The following is a 14,439-nucleotide window of genomic DNA, read 5'->3' as shown; positions in this document are numbered from 1 at the left end:
ATCCCATGCCAGCAGAGGAGGGGAGTCGCCAGAGCCAAAGCTGGGGGATCGCAAGATGATAAGCTGTGGCGGAGCTGCATGACGCCACCTTCCTCCATCTATGTAGGCTTGTTCAATAAAATTATTATCCAGTGGAAAAAGGAGTGAGAGAGAGATCATGACTTGTAAATTTGGACCATTGATTGGTGGGATGTTTTCCAAAAGCCTCGCTGAATATACATCGGGCTTACAGTCGAAGTCATTCACGTGCATTCTTCCAAAAGAAAATCTGGTGTTTGTCTCCTCCGACTACAGATATGACTCTCAGACATCCTGACTCGTTTCTACAGATTTTTCCTCCCTTTTAAAAGACGGCTTTGCTAAAATCTCACTAGCGGAGTTAACTTTGGTGCTATCAGACAAAGCACCTGAAAATAAGCAACCGGCCAGGGAGCCGGTGATGCCGGGAAACTATCAACAAAATCCATCTTTTTGTTAACTTAGCATCAAACCTTCATACCGGAGGTTGGATAAGCAAGGATTCTGGTCGTCATCTATTGTACACTCTACTTTACAGTATCAAGCTGATAAATACACGAAATGCCCAAAAGTATTCGCTCACCAGCCTGGACTCTCATATGAACTTAAGTGACATCCCATTCCTAATCCATAGGGTTTAATATGATGTGGGTCCACCCTTTGCAGCTTTAACAGCTTCAACTCTTCTTTGAAAGCTGTCCACAAGGTTCAGGAGTGTGTTTATGGGAATTTTTGACCATTCTTCCAGAATCGCATTTGTGAGGTCACACACTGATGTTGGACAAGAAAGCCTGGTTCTCAGTCTTCGCTCTACTTCATCCCAAAATCGGGTGGAGGTCAGGACTCTGTGCAGGCCAGTCAAGATCATCCGTGTCTCTATGGACAATGATTTGCACACTGGAGAACAGTCACGTTGGAGAAGGACTGGGCCAGCTCCAAACTATTCCGACAAAGCTGGGAGCATGGAATTGTACAGAATGTCTCGGCATGCCAAAGCTTTCAGAGTTCCTTTCACTGGAACTAAGGGGCCAAACCCTCCCATCAGATTGCCAGATGGAGAAGCACAATTCATCACTTAAGAGAACGTATCTCCAGTGCTCTTGGGTCCAGTGGCGGCGTCCTTTACACCACAGCATCCGACGCTTTGCATTGCACTTGGTGATGTGTGGCTTGGATGCAGCTGCTCAGCCATTGAAACCCATTGTATGAAGCTCTCAGCGCACTGTTCTTGAGCTGATCAGAAGGCCACGCGAAGTTTGGAGGTCAGTCGCTAAAAGTTGGCAACCTCTTTGCATTATACACCTCAGCATCCGCTGATCCCGCTCTGTCAGTTTACATGGCCTACCACTTTGTGGCTGAGTTGCTGTCGTTCCCAAACACTTCCATGCTCTTATAATGCAGCTGACAGTTGACTGTGGAATATTTAGGAGCGATTTCACGACTGGATTTGTTGCACAGGTGGCATCCTATCACAGTTCCACACTGGAATTCAATAAGCTCCAGAGAGTTACCCATTCTTTCACAAATGTTTAAAAAAAAAAAGTCTGCATGCCTAGATGCTTGATCTTATACACCCGGGCCATGGAAGTGATTGGAACACCTAATTCTGATTATTTGGATGGGTGAGTGAATAGTTTTGGCCACATAGTGTACATTGAAGCAACCTTAATTCTATTTAGAACAGAAGATGGGCCAAAATTTAAGTATGTATGACAGGCCCGGACAAGTATGCCCAACGCGATCCTCACCATTATCATAAAAATTAATTACCAGGGTTCTAAAAGGTACAAAAGTGAAGGCTTTTTCAACGGAGACCCTGCTGACAGGCATGGCTCAGCCTCGCAACTTGAAACAAACCACCGTCAGGGACACGGTTCCTCATCATTTGTTTTTCCTCTTTCTGGAATAAAGCAAACCGACCAGTGACGAATATCTGTCGCAGGTCATGAGACAAGGTCCAATCAGGGTGAAATGTAATTCACTCTGCCTTCCCAACCGCTCTCCCAATTTCCTCATTAATCTCGCCGCAGAGTGCTGATTTGTCATCTTCTGCAAAATAAGGGAAGACATCTGTCAGCCGAGCGTTTTGGGTAATAACAGCTCATCACTTCCCCCTTTCATATAATTTATAATTTCTGTAAATAAATTCAGGAAAATTAACAATAAAGCATGTTATTAAGTTTACCCTTGGCTGTCTCGTAAATTAACAGAAACGTGATTGCAAACCGGGACACTAACACGATGCAAAATAATGCCGTAAAAGACCGATGGCTGAAAATGAATGCGATTCCAATATGGTGCTGTTGGATCTGAATCCATCATGTGTGCCTCCGGTGCCATGTGCAAAAATGGGGAACACGCTTGGCTAGACCCGAGATTATCAAACGATCCTGTGGAGTTTGGAAGGCAGTCGCAGAAATGACGACGGCGATGAAACACATAGCTGCTTGTTTGTGTTGCCCTCCAAACCCTTTTCTCAGAGAGAGAGAGAGAGGGGATAGAAATGAAAGCGAGAGAGACGAGGCATGAGCAGGAGCGAGCGTGGAGGCACAGCATAGGTCAGAGCGCATCAGTGTGAAGCCAATGAACACCTTCAAGCAAAAAAAAAAAGTCTCTTGAAATACAACGACCACAGCAGCACAGAGCTCTCCGGTGTAACCAGACTTCAAATCCAACGCAGATGAAATGAATAATATTTTAAAAAATTCACTCTTCACTACAATGAACTTTATTTATTTATTTATTTATTTTACCTTTGACAATTCAGAACAACAACATACCACTTTTCTCACCCCTTCAGGGAATCCGCTGCTCTGCCTCCAGACCAGGTCTGCAGGGTTAACGATAAAAACCAGGGCCCCCGAAGGCATTTTCAACAAGGCACCCCCCCCGATCATTTGTTTCCATACCACAGAACGAGGCTCACAACCTATGTGCAAATATCAAAACTGAAAGCAAGCGGGCTGACTGTAGGTAAACTGATATTTCCAAAAAGGAATTAGCTTCTCAAGGCATCTCTAGTGGGATCTGAGACACACGGGATCAGAAAATTTCCCAATGTCTCATTAACACTGGAACCGCAAACAGGTAAAATGTACCCACAGCTGTCATGTAAGTGTATGTAGCTCTATTTTCATGAGTATTGGAACCTCCCAGAGTCTTTTCCCAAGTGTGTCAGGTATCACCTCGTGCTGTTCGAAATTATAAACATTAAGCCAGATTTTTAAAAATAGCTATTTATACCCAAAAGCGCCAGCTGCCTGCGCCACCCCACTGGACGGTTTCAGGACTTGGCGATGTCTCCTGGTGATTCACATTCATTCTGAGTCATCTGGAGGAGATCCAAAGCCTCCTCCAAAAGGGAAGCTATTCTGCCTTCAAACTGGCAATTTACCTCCAGCCCTCGCATTCATATTAGTAACATGATCGGACATATTCGGTTCTAGGCTCACTTCCAGGCGAACCTCCTGCAGATAAATGCATCTGATTGTAAAGTTTACAAACTGCCCCCTTCATTCCTTTCAAAGCTACAGCTAAGTCATCAGTAAAAGATCTATAAACATATGAAAAAATAAAGCTTTCTGAGTCTGATTGGTCTGAGGCCATCCCACCCACTCCATCAGGAGGTCAGGAAAGACAACCGCTCCAGAACATTCTGATCATATCCGTTACATGTGACAAGTAAAAGAATGCTGAGTGATCAAACAGCGTACCGTGAAAATCAACGCATCCTATTAGCAGCTAAAATTTTCACCTGATTGTGATTTAAGCCGCACAGTAAAACCCGGCGTTTCCAGAGTTAACTCTTTATTTTGAGAGTTTGTGATTTAATGTCATACCTGCACTCATTAGCATAACATTGACAAGGCTCATTGAATGACCATGATTATGTGGGTCGTGTCTATTCTCTCTACGCAATCAGAATGAATTTTGGGGAACGATGGCACAGGTGGAAAAAGCAGACAACCCAAGACAGATTTACTTCCATTGGTCTCTCTCTTAAAAGTCAAAGTATACTTTTGATGTGCATCTCCACCAATTCCAATGCATTTGCAGTCATTAGAGGGTAATAGGCCAGATACACAGACAGACATTTTTTTCCCCACAAGGTGATCAAAAGGGATCTTCCGCATCCCAGACCGGGCATGCTGTAAATCACCATGAGGTAATTCCTCCGCAAGGGTTGTTTAAAAACAAGTAAACAGCCACCGTGTTAAACTTTCACTCGCCACAGCCTGTAAAGACACAGTGAATTACGCAAGTTACAATTAAAATAATGGCCTTGGCAATTTGATAGATTGGGCTCTTTCAAACGGTGATTTTGATCGAGCTGATTTATAGTTCAGCACTAAGTGAAATGAACACATTTCACGCGGGGACCAATTGACGCTAGGACGCCAACGCCAATAGCGCACACAAGGCTATATAGCATTGTAGTATGTGTATGCGAGCCTGCATGTTCACTTGCCATTGAACCTGCCCCCAAGTAAAGATCAGAAAAACCAGTACAATATCCATTATTCCTCTATAACCATTGCAAGGACGATGCATTGCATTGATCATGACATGAACTTCTATATTTTCCCACCCCGAGGGTGTTTCACAGTTGGATAATGACAAACACAGGTGGCCACGCGAGCGGAGTCCAATGTGAACACTGGGTTGCATCGATGATTGCCATCGCGCCCCTCGGTCACTGAAACACTGTACCCTCCTCTTCATCTTTGATAGATCCCTTCCAATGTGATAGCTGAATGCTGACGCAAAAACATTTCAAAGGGCAGACTGATTCACGACAACAAAAGAGCAGAGGAAGGTTTGCCGACCATAGAAATTTAAAGAAAACGATGAAGAGGAGGGGGGCCTAAATTTGACATAGATTAAATGTCTCCATAAAGTCGCGGCTTCCAAATGAGTCTCTTACAAAGCAGCGCTGACATTTGATCAGCCAAGCTGTACACTTGAAAGAAATACGCTCCCTCAGGGCACCAAAATGCCATTGCATGTGGTAACAAACAGCAACCCACCTACTGACAGATTTTCCCTTTGAATTCTGTTGACAAGAAAAGCAGCGTAGAAAGCAAAAGTGCCTCGGCATTGTGAGCAATTTAATGAGCTGGTCCGTGATACACTTTTTTTTTTTCCTCTATTGCACGCTTTAGAAGCGCCATTCATCACTGTCACAGCGGGTTTATCTCATCTGGGTGGGTGGAGGTTTTAGGTCCACGAATCGAATTCCAATCGTTTGCGGTACAAAAATATCATGTAATTAAGAAAATCTGTCGGTGCCCGAAGAGCTTTCTGCAGATTCAATTCGGTTAAAAAGAAAAGAAAAAAAACAAAATACAGGCGTCAATTTCCCGACCGGTGCCACAAGTGAGAGAGGGCATCTAATTATTTAGCGGGGGCCTTTTCGAAAGATCAATTCTTGGTGTCACACTTGCCCGATGACTCTGACAGGCAGGATGCCTTCGCACATAAACCCCTGCATGAGGCTTAAATGAGTTAAAACCAAGACTATTAGACGCCCGCCCAGGGGCTCGCCTCCTTTCGGAGGATGTCAATAAGATGGAGTTTACGACACAGCAGATGTAAACAGCTTACTTAAAGATATAAAGGTTGTGATCGGACTCTGATAACCAGGCGCTGGATAATGACTTCCGACGATCACCGCTTTCAAAGCTGGGATTTCACACAATGGGCCGATGTTTGTTATCTCCAAACGTCAGTCTGAATAGATTTCTGCGTGGCTCGTTCCAGCCTTTCTCCAGAAACCATATTGATCCATGAATGCCGTAATGATCGCTTTTAAATCTGGACACTTTTTAAAAACCGCCGCAGAGCTGCCTCTCTGGAGACAGCAGACGTTTTATGGGCTACGTGAAGCAGGGAAAAAGGAACTTGTGAGAGGCTTGACACGAAACACAGAATATACTGCAAGTGTGTCTGGGTCAGGACACTCAGATGATGACGATAACAAACAAATGTACTATATATTGAAGACTTAAATTGTGAAAGAAACTCAAAGGTGTTACAGATTTGCACATGCTTGGATATGGTCTATATGCCGCAGCCTCAGGGGCACGAGCCGGTGTCTTTTTGAGCCGGTCCCAAGCCTAGGTAAATGAAAAGGGTTGCGTCTGGAAGCCTCCGGCGTAAAGCTTATGCCAAAACCCAACATGCGAATCAATTTTGGACTCCAACATTGCGTTTCTGTGGCTCGAAGAATGCGAGGGGGATTGCGTGTTCAGAGGCAGAGAGAATGGATGTAGTGAAAGAGAACATGATGTTACCTGGTATGAGAGAAGAGGATACAGAGAATATGGTTAGTTGAAGAAGGTTTATTCACTGTGGTGACCCCTGATGCGAAAAACCTGAAGAAAAAGAAGAACAAGGATATCGTCTGTATGCTTCACCTCCAATGGGGAACTGTGTGGAATGTGATTCCACGGCGCCCCTATTTTAAGGGTCATGGACCACCACTTCTTGACAAGCCACTGCTGTTGTTTCCAGCAAATAGCAGACTGGACAAGGTGATCAACAAACAGTCACAATAAAGCATGTTTACATGGCAACTAAATTCTAAGTGAAAGGATTTGCCGTCAAGCATAGTCCGCAGATCCATCTGTACCCGACAACTCACCCGAAGAAGGCAACAACCCAAACTAGGCACTGGCGACTCCCATCTGAACGTCAGCCCACCGTAACTAACAGGCTTTTTTTGTTTTACTCTTTCTAGACATCATTCTCTCAATTATGTGTTAGGATGCCAACACAGAGGAGTTCCCAAAACAACACTCGCATAACAATGCAAAAATTAACATAACAACATGCAGATGGCAATGATTTGAAAATTATATCCCGGCACATGAAACCAGCGGAAGGACTAGAAAAGCTGTAGTATACATGCCGGGACGGTAGTTGGCAGTGCGATTTTGTCCATGTGTAGAGACACTTCCTGTCTCTGCACCACTGTTGTCACAGTCTACCCGTACCACGCCCATTGGCGGCAACCTTCGTGTCTGTTTTCAAAGTGTTGCGTTGTCCCCATCTCCACAGAGACATTTTTCACGTCTTTCCACTCCGCAGTCTGTTTCCAAGTTGTTCATTTGTCAGGTGCCACGAACGGCATTCTGGTGCAGACGGACGATTAGAACGAAATTTTTCATTGGCAGCAAAAGCCCGGGCTGCGGCCTCACGTACATCCAAATGGGTTGAAATCAGTTCTTCTATCAATATTGGAGACATCAAACAACATCCATTTTCCCGGAAGGCATGTCAGCGCACGGCCTTAACAACCAACACAAACATCGACTGGAGAAAGTAACACTCGACCTGGACTATCTTCAGATGTTAGCAGAAGAAGAATTGGATTGAAATTTGCATTAGCACAGGAGCTCAGCGTAAACATAAGTGGGAAGAAGATCATCTTCAAAAAAAAAAAAAAAAAAACGTTAAATAATGCAAATATTCTTTCATTTGTTCATTATTGACATCGCTTTTCCCGCATTCAGGGCTGCGTGGGCGCTAAAGCCTAATCCCCCCCACAGTCTCATACATACATACATACATTCACCCTCTCATTCTTGACTCCTATAGAGACATGCAGCTATTTAGGGCCTCTAACGAACCTCCATGTTTACGACGTTTGCAGATATAGCTGTAGTGTGTATACAAAACTTTCATCAAGAGGAGGATAAATAACAGTACATCACATCATAGATGGGGATGTAAAAGAGATGAAGCTTTTAAGGAGTTGGAATCGGCTTCTTTCTACATTTAGGGGTTTAGATTTATCAGCCTGTATTAATTAATAAAGAAAGTTTCTGCAAGCGGAAATACAGAAAAGTCAGGGTGTGAATCACTGGGCTCCATTCAGAATCTCAGCAGACAAAACACTGAAAGGTGGATCGAAAGTGAATTGAATTGCGCGGCTGCCGAGGATTCACACTTCTAAAGAGGATGTCAGTAGAGCTCAGAATCAATTAAGATTGTTTTGCTCCTTTGGAAAAAAAAAAAAAATCTACAGCGCCTTCCTCCAACCCCTCTCGATAAACACGACCAGACAGCCGGACCGGTGAAACAAAAGACGAGATGTGTTTCATCTCAAAGGAGATGAATGAAAGAGGGAAGGTGTCCAAAGCACAAAGACCACCCTCCTTCCCCCCCCCCAACCTCTGCTGGTATTATCAGGTCAAAAGCCGATTAATGGGCCCAAAGGGGAGACTTTGGCAAGCCAGATGCTGGAAGGTGGAAAAATAAAGAGCTCACATAAGTGATGGCTTTCTCGCCCGGAATGACAAAGTGCAAGGCCGTACCGTATTGATGTAATGACTTCGAGTGGCGGCGTAACCTCCAAAATATCAAAAAAAAAAAACAACAAACAGAGAGGATCAGTCCTGCGGGAGGCGGGGAGATGTGCACTCCCGGATCCGCGGCGGTCGCCAAAGCAACTGTCAAAGTAAATCTCTAGAAATGGATTTTTGGAGGCTTAAGCATACAGTTCGCGGGATGCGGCGGAAGCGGCGGTGGCGGCGGCGGCTGTCCCGAATTGTTTGACCCTTTTATGGCAAGGTAGGATCCCGCAGGGCAGGACGCCACGGCAGGGAGGGCTGGCTCCCCCTGCCCTGCTCCTGCTCCACCGCCTTGGACTGGCATTGCGGCGTCTGAGTGATGAACCACCCGTCCGTTGAGTCCCCTGCACTGAAGCCCGATGGAGTTCACAGTTAAGTGAGGCGGATTAACAGCCAGATGCATCATTGTACTTGTTATTAGGCTCTAAAGTGTACAGGAATATGACATGCATGTTGGACCAGTAATCTGGATTTACTCCGACCCCATCCCTCTCGCTCTCTCACACACATTTACCAAAAAAAATCCAGACACAATGCAGGCCACTTCTTATCCCGGTGACGGGCGCAGGGGCTTAATGTGGCGCGGAGGAGCTTCCGGCTTGGACGTCCGGGGCGGAAGCGGCTCGTCCGTGTGGCGTCAGGCGACCGTCGACGGGCAAGTTTGCGAGGCGTCCCGGGGAACAGTAACGGGGGGAGGGGGCACACGGCATGGTCGCCACATTAAAACACTTGTTCAGAAAAATTCAAACGGAATTTGGTCCGGGAGAGAAGGAGGAGGAGGAGGAGGGGGTGCGGAATGAAAACAAACGTACCGGTGGCGTCTTCGGACTCCGCAGAGCGCGTGCGGTCGCCACGCGGCTTCTCCCCCCCCAGGTCGCGCGCTCCTCTGCCTCGCGGCTCCGCTCGCTCGCTCTCTCGCTCTGCAGCGCGCGCGCGGCACCTCCTCTGCCTCCGCCTGCCCGCCCGCTCTGCGTCTCGCGCGCAGCACGCGCGTCCAGGGGCGGGAGCCGTCCAATCAGCGTGCCCCTAATGAAGATGAGGCTGAGAGGGGGGAGGGGGGGAGCGACCAATCAGCGCCGGCCGTTAAGGGCGCGGGAGGAGGAGCGCGAGGAGGAGGAGGCTTGATGGACGGAGATTGACTCTCAAGCGCGTGTCACGCCTGACGAGTCTGATGGCATCCGAGGTTTTCCGAAGTCTTCCGAGGTCATCCGAGGACACATCGCGGCTCCACCGAGGACGTCTGACGTTAATTTGAACCCCGTTTTAAAAGGGGGAGGCCCGCGTCCATCCAAGTCCATCATCGCGCTGCGTTAGTTCAGTCAATCACTCCTCCTCTTCCTCCATCTGACTGTTTGGGTCAGGATCCAGATATGTGTAGGACACCTTCATGTCCAGATGACTTGTATGTTTTGTGTTCTTCGTCTGCTTTTCCTTCCTCTAGACATCACGGGGAAGTGCCTCCAAGTTGCTACCGATGGTATGATTAGCATCTTGCGTGGCAACTCTGCCAGCGTCACAGTGTAAACGGGTGGTGTAAACGGGTGGTGTAAACGGCGTGGAGTGCTTTGCGGAGTGGACACCGTTTCCCGTTTAAAACAGGTGCCTCCGTTATATCAAGACAGAGGTCGGCGTATGGAGGGATGATCGACGTTGGGCCATCGTTCATTCCTTTGACAATCCGCTCGGCGGTGCATCGTGAAGAGAAAAAAAAACAAACAGTTCGGGCTTCACGGTTTGGTCTCCCACGCAGGATCCGTCGCGCGACCGCGGCAACACGGTGACCTCTTTCGAATGTCGCTGGATCTGGGATATCGCTCAATCGCCTGAATGTCAAAGAAACAGCTCATGGCTCATTCACTCTCAATGTTACATACGTGCTCTCCATTTTTATGGAGCTCGCGGATGCGTAGCCCAACGCGGCAAATGTCGTACCGCCGCCGGAAGTCACGGAGGCGTTGTTCTGCGGTATGCTCAAGTTTGAAAGGCACAAAGGAGTCGGCGTGACATCGGCATCGCATCTGTTTGACCGCCGGAGGTCCACATACTTTGAATGTCTGTTATCACCAGCTAGCCATGTTTGTTGTTGTCTGAAACAGAAGTTGGAAGTACACTGAACTCTGCACTGCCCTCCAGTGGATATATTGGATATAACAAGTATGGCAACGCAAAGCCAAGTTGGGAAGTATGCGTGCAGGGGTACTGTGCGACGTTTAAAACTGCTATGTACATACATAACCCAGCAGAAATTAGCCTTTTTAACTCACAGCTCTTGTAGACTTTGGGAACTTTCTAGAAAAAAATGGTCATCTGGTCAGTTCATTCGGGTTCTGATACCATCATTTTTTACAGTCGCTTCATCCCCAACGTGAGCCGGTGCAAGCAGGTCTTTGCATCACATCACTGACGTGATATTTCCAATTTCATGGCCATAAGACAGCGGAACATTTGTCTGGTCTAATGTTGTTAGTCGTGATGGTACTTAATAAGGATTCTCGAGTGTTTTGCTTCAAATGGTGTTGTGGACTATCATTTGATTTTGACCTGAAAACCAATCACAGGACGGCAAAGAGCTGGAACTGAAGGAAGCATAAACAGTTAAGGTAACACGGACTTCTCCCTCGGGCTCCAGGGAAACCCGTGTTTCTGATTCCGCCGGCGTAGCAGGGCCTTCGTCGCTCCCAATATTAAAATCCTCAGCTCATCTTCACAAATACTTACCGTTAAGCCGATTGAAGTTGTTGACCTGTCACCTGTCAGGTCTTCCTCTGCCCGGCGTGATGTGCCTTCTGATGCATTTTGGAGGAAATGCTAGTCACCGACAAGCTTCATTCATATCTTCATTCATTTTTGTTCAAGTGAGAAAAGACAGATGCATGCGCTGGTGCTCCAGCAATGCCAAAAAGACTCCAGATGCGTCACAAAGACGACCTTCTACCACAAGAAACAGTCAAATTAGCTCAACTGCTACCACACTTCAGCTACCTTTGAAACCACAGGAGTAGCATGTACATGCTGTAACTGAGTAAGTAAGTACTAGTAAGCGCTTTTCATTGGTGTTATTTGCCCAGCTCCAGTCATGTAGCCTCAGCATTTCAATTGCCCTGCAGTTCAGTCAGCTATTCTATTCTTGTTTTCCCATCCAATGGCAAATGGTCCAGGTTTGTAATTTCTTGGTGGTGGTGGTGGGGTTCTACTCATTAAACCATTTGATGTCTACGTTGGTTTGTCAGTCCAATTGGTACTTGGGGGGAAAATGGCCAATTAAGAAATAAATGCCAAACAGCAATTCAGGAAAAGGATGTTGAATTATTGAACCGGCATCAGGGCGTCCTTTACTTTAGGCAACTGTCAGCGAAAACACAGAGCAACCCACATGGACTTTTTATCTGATGCCAAAGTACTGTTATGTACTGTCGTAATTACATTACATTACATTACGTTACATTACATTTGGCAGACGCTTTTATCCAAGCATCTTACAATATAGGACATAGGGACTGCATAGAACACTTGCAAATAGCAAATACAAATTAACCTTCATGTTCTCCCTGAGTCTATGTTGGGGTCCTCTTGGTTCTCCGGGTTCCTCCCACGATTGAAACACATTCAGGAGGTTCAGTGGAGACGGTAATTTGTCAAAACGTGCGATCGGGGAAATGAATGGTTGTATGTGTTTACAAATTTTGGGGCCCTGCAATCGTTCCAGGGTTAACCCCACCTCTCGCCCATTGTGGGATAGATTCCAGCCCCTTGTGACCTTGACTGCAGGATAGTTGTATAGATCAACGGGTCCCCAAAGTTTTTTGTACCCTGGACCAGTTTCATACATGAAAATGTTTCCGCGGACGGGTCAGCAATACGGGGGTTCAAATAATAAAAACGTATGTCAGTTCCCCGTATTTCATCTGAAAACAACGATTACACTGTATATTAGACAATTACAATAAGGGGGAGGTGAAGGCAGAAACAGTATTTTTTCAAAATAAGATTCGCGAGGTTTAATGAAAAAACTATCATTTGTAACAAAATTTGTACCAAATGATCCGCAGACTGGTACCAGTCCACATGTTCCGGCGGTAGCTTAAACAGGAGGGTGATCTGTCTGGGGTGAAGCCTAATGGGAGAATCTGTAACCCCAACAACAGACTAGCTAGATCAGTGAAAATCAATACAGCTATCTCCAAGGAGACCTGGGCCGGAGAGTGTTGTTCAGGTGAGACGTAGATCAGCAGCTCGGATGTGGTACAGCAGAGTTCCATAACCACATCTCCGCGATTGCGGATTAAAAAGTCGTACATTTGTCCGTTCACGAAGCTTTATTTCAACCAGATCAGGCAACAGAAATAGAAATACAGGAAACGCCTGTTTCAGGACACTGCTTATAAGAAAACGATATTATTTGAAAATATACTTCCTCAAAGTCAGAGAAAACAGATACGCGCACTGGTTAACAAATATCCACGTTCCTGCGCACACCGGGTGCGCGGGATCAGCATCGGAAAACATCTGGATAAGCGTGTGGACATGAAAAGTGTGGTAAAAAATCAAATAAAGTGAGAAGAGTTCGTCTCTCCATGGACGCAATGCGGAATTCAGAATGTGAGATCAATACTGCCGGATTAGAAGGTGAGAAGGGCTGCCATTCAGGAGCCGTCGCTGTCATCTTCGTCGTAGTGCCTGTTTCTCTTAATCTGCTCCTCAACTGTCATGTCGTCGTCTGCAAACAGAGAAACGCCGCCGCTTCCCCTCGGCTCCGCGCCCAAATCCATGAGGTCATCCAGCGCTGACGGCGGCGCCGCCTCCGCGGTGGGTCCTTCAAAGATGTCGGACTTCAGATCAGAGAGCAGACTGGAGCTGCTGGTGCTCAAACTGGCGAAGATATCCTCGAGGAAGCTGGACGCGCTCATCTGCCGTTCCGCCGCCTCACCCCGGGAAGCTCCCGAGGCGGTGGCTTCGGCATCTTTGGCCGCCGCCAGGACGAAGGCGTCGTCCCTTTGCGCCAGCTGCAGCACCTCCCTCGGCATCCAGTCAGACACTTCGCACTGATCATTGGGCAAGAGATCCGTCGTGGTGGCTCCATCCTCAGAGGAGCTTTGAATGAGGATATCATTGTCAAAGAGGGTCTGGCTGGTATTATTATTATTATTATTATGATTAGTGTTTGCCGTCAGTGGCTGTCCCTCCATCACCCCTTCATCTATCAAGGCGTCCAACAACTCCCCGTTCTTCACGTCGCCGTCATTCCCCTTATCCATCTCCTCCTGTCCAACCCATCCAACCGCAGAACTTTCCATGTGTCCTTCATGTTCATTCCCTTCCTCTACCCTCGTTTCCCTCGTGTCTCTGTCCATCTCTTCCACGCATCCCGCCCCGCCTCCGTCGGCACCCTCGCTTTTCTCTTCCACTTGCACTTCAGACGCCATTTCAGGCTCCCCCGGTGCGTTCAGCTCTTCGGTTTCCTGACTTTCATTAACGTCCGCTGGCTCTTCGGTGAGGGGCAAGGTCTCATATTTGGGTGAAGCCTCTTCGGCCTCTTCCATACCCTCGGTTACAAGGGTATGCACAGAGTCCTGGGATCCATTCCACACCTCAGCCGTGGGACTGTTGCTCTTTGCTGGCTCGTTCAGGAGTTCATTTTCCTGAGTCGCTTCCTCTCTCGGGGGCCACGACGGCTTAACCAGCTTCAATTCTTCTTCGATAGTGAAGGATTTCTTGGGTGAGTCTGTCTGAGGAGGCCAAACGACGGAAATTTTGCTCGTGGGCTTTTTATTTTCATCCATACTCAAACTCGTGTTGTTATCCTGGGGAGCGAATGGGCTCTGAGAGGCGCAAAATCTTGAACTTGGGACTTTCTTTTCGGGGGACGGCGATTTAACTGGAGTCTTTTCAGCCAAAGTGTGCGGGTTCTTGTTACCCCATTGGTCTTTGTGTGGTTTCTGTCCAAACCCCTCGTCGTAATTGCCTTTGGACTTGAACAGTTGCTTGTAGTGTGGCTTGCAGTACATTCGTCCATGGAGAGAGGCGTAGTTGCCAAGGCTGTCGCAAAAAAACAAAAAAAACAACCAAA

At 47.0% G+C, this 14,439-nt stretch overlaps 2 protein-coding genes across 5 annotated transcripts in view; both read right to left on the bottom strand.

Annotated features, from left to right (window-relative positions):
• LOC147233276 (beta-1,3-galactosyltransferase 1-like) overlaps window positions 1-9,341 on the bottom strand; it is a 134,483-nt gene extending 125,142 nt beyond the window's left edge. Inside the window, exon 1 of one of the 2 annotated variants that reach the window (XM_086147924.1) lies at window positions 9,185-9,341. The gene's annotated coding sequence lies outside the window, so the exon portion shown is untranslated. The remainder of the gene's footprint in view (window positions 1-9,184) is intronic. The other variant, XM_086147925.1, reaches the window with a different exon arrangement.
• Window positions 9,342-12,669: 3,328 nt separating this feature from the next.
• The window catches only part of xirp2a (xin actin binding repeat containing 2a), a 63,006-nt gene continuing 61,236 nt past the window's right edge, over window positions 12,670-14,439 (bottom strand). For all 3 annotated transcript variants that reach the window (XM_086147920.1, XM_086147921.1, XM_086147922.1), the window contains one exon: window positions 12,670-14,408. The gene's annotated coding sequence lies outside the window, so the exon portion shown is untranslated. The remainder of the gene's footprint in view (window positions 14,409-14,439) is intronic.

This window comes from Fistularia commersonii, chromosome 6 (genome assembly GCF_037954325.1).
Source record: "Fistularia commersonii isolate RoL2024-O1a breed Wild chromosome 6, RoL_Fcom_v1.0, whole genome shotgun sequence".
Classification (NCBI taxonomy): Eukaryota; Metazoa; Chordata; class Actinopteri; order Syngnathiformes; family Fistulariidae; genus Fistularia; species Fistularia commersonii.
Note: the sequence above shows the minus strand (reverse complement) of the source record. Positions and strands in the feature narration are given on the sequence as shown.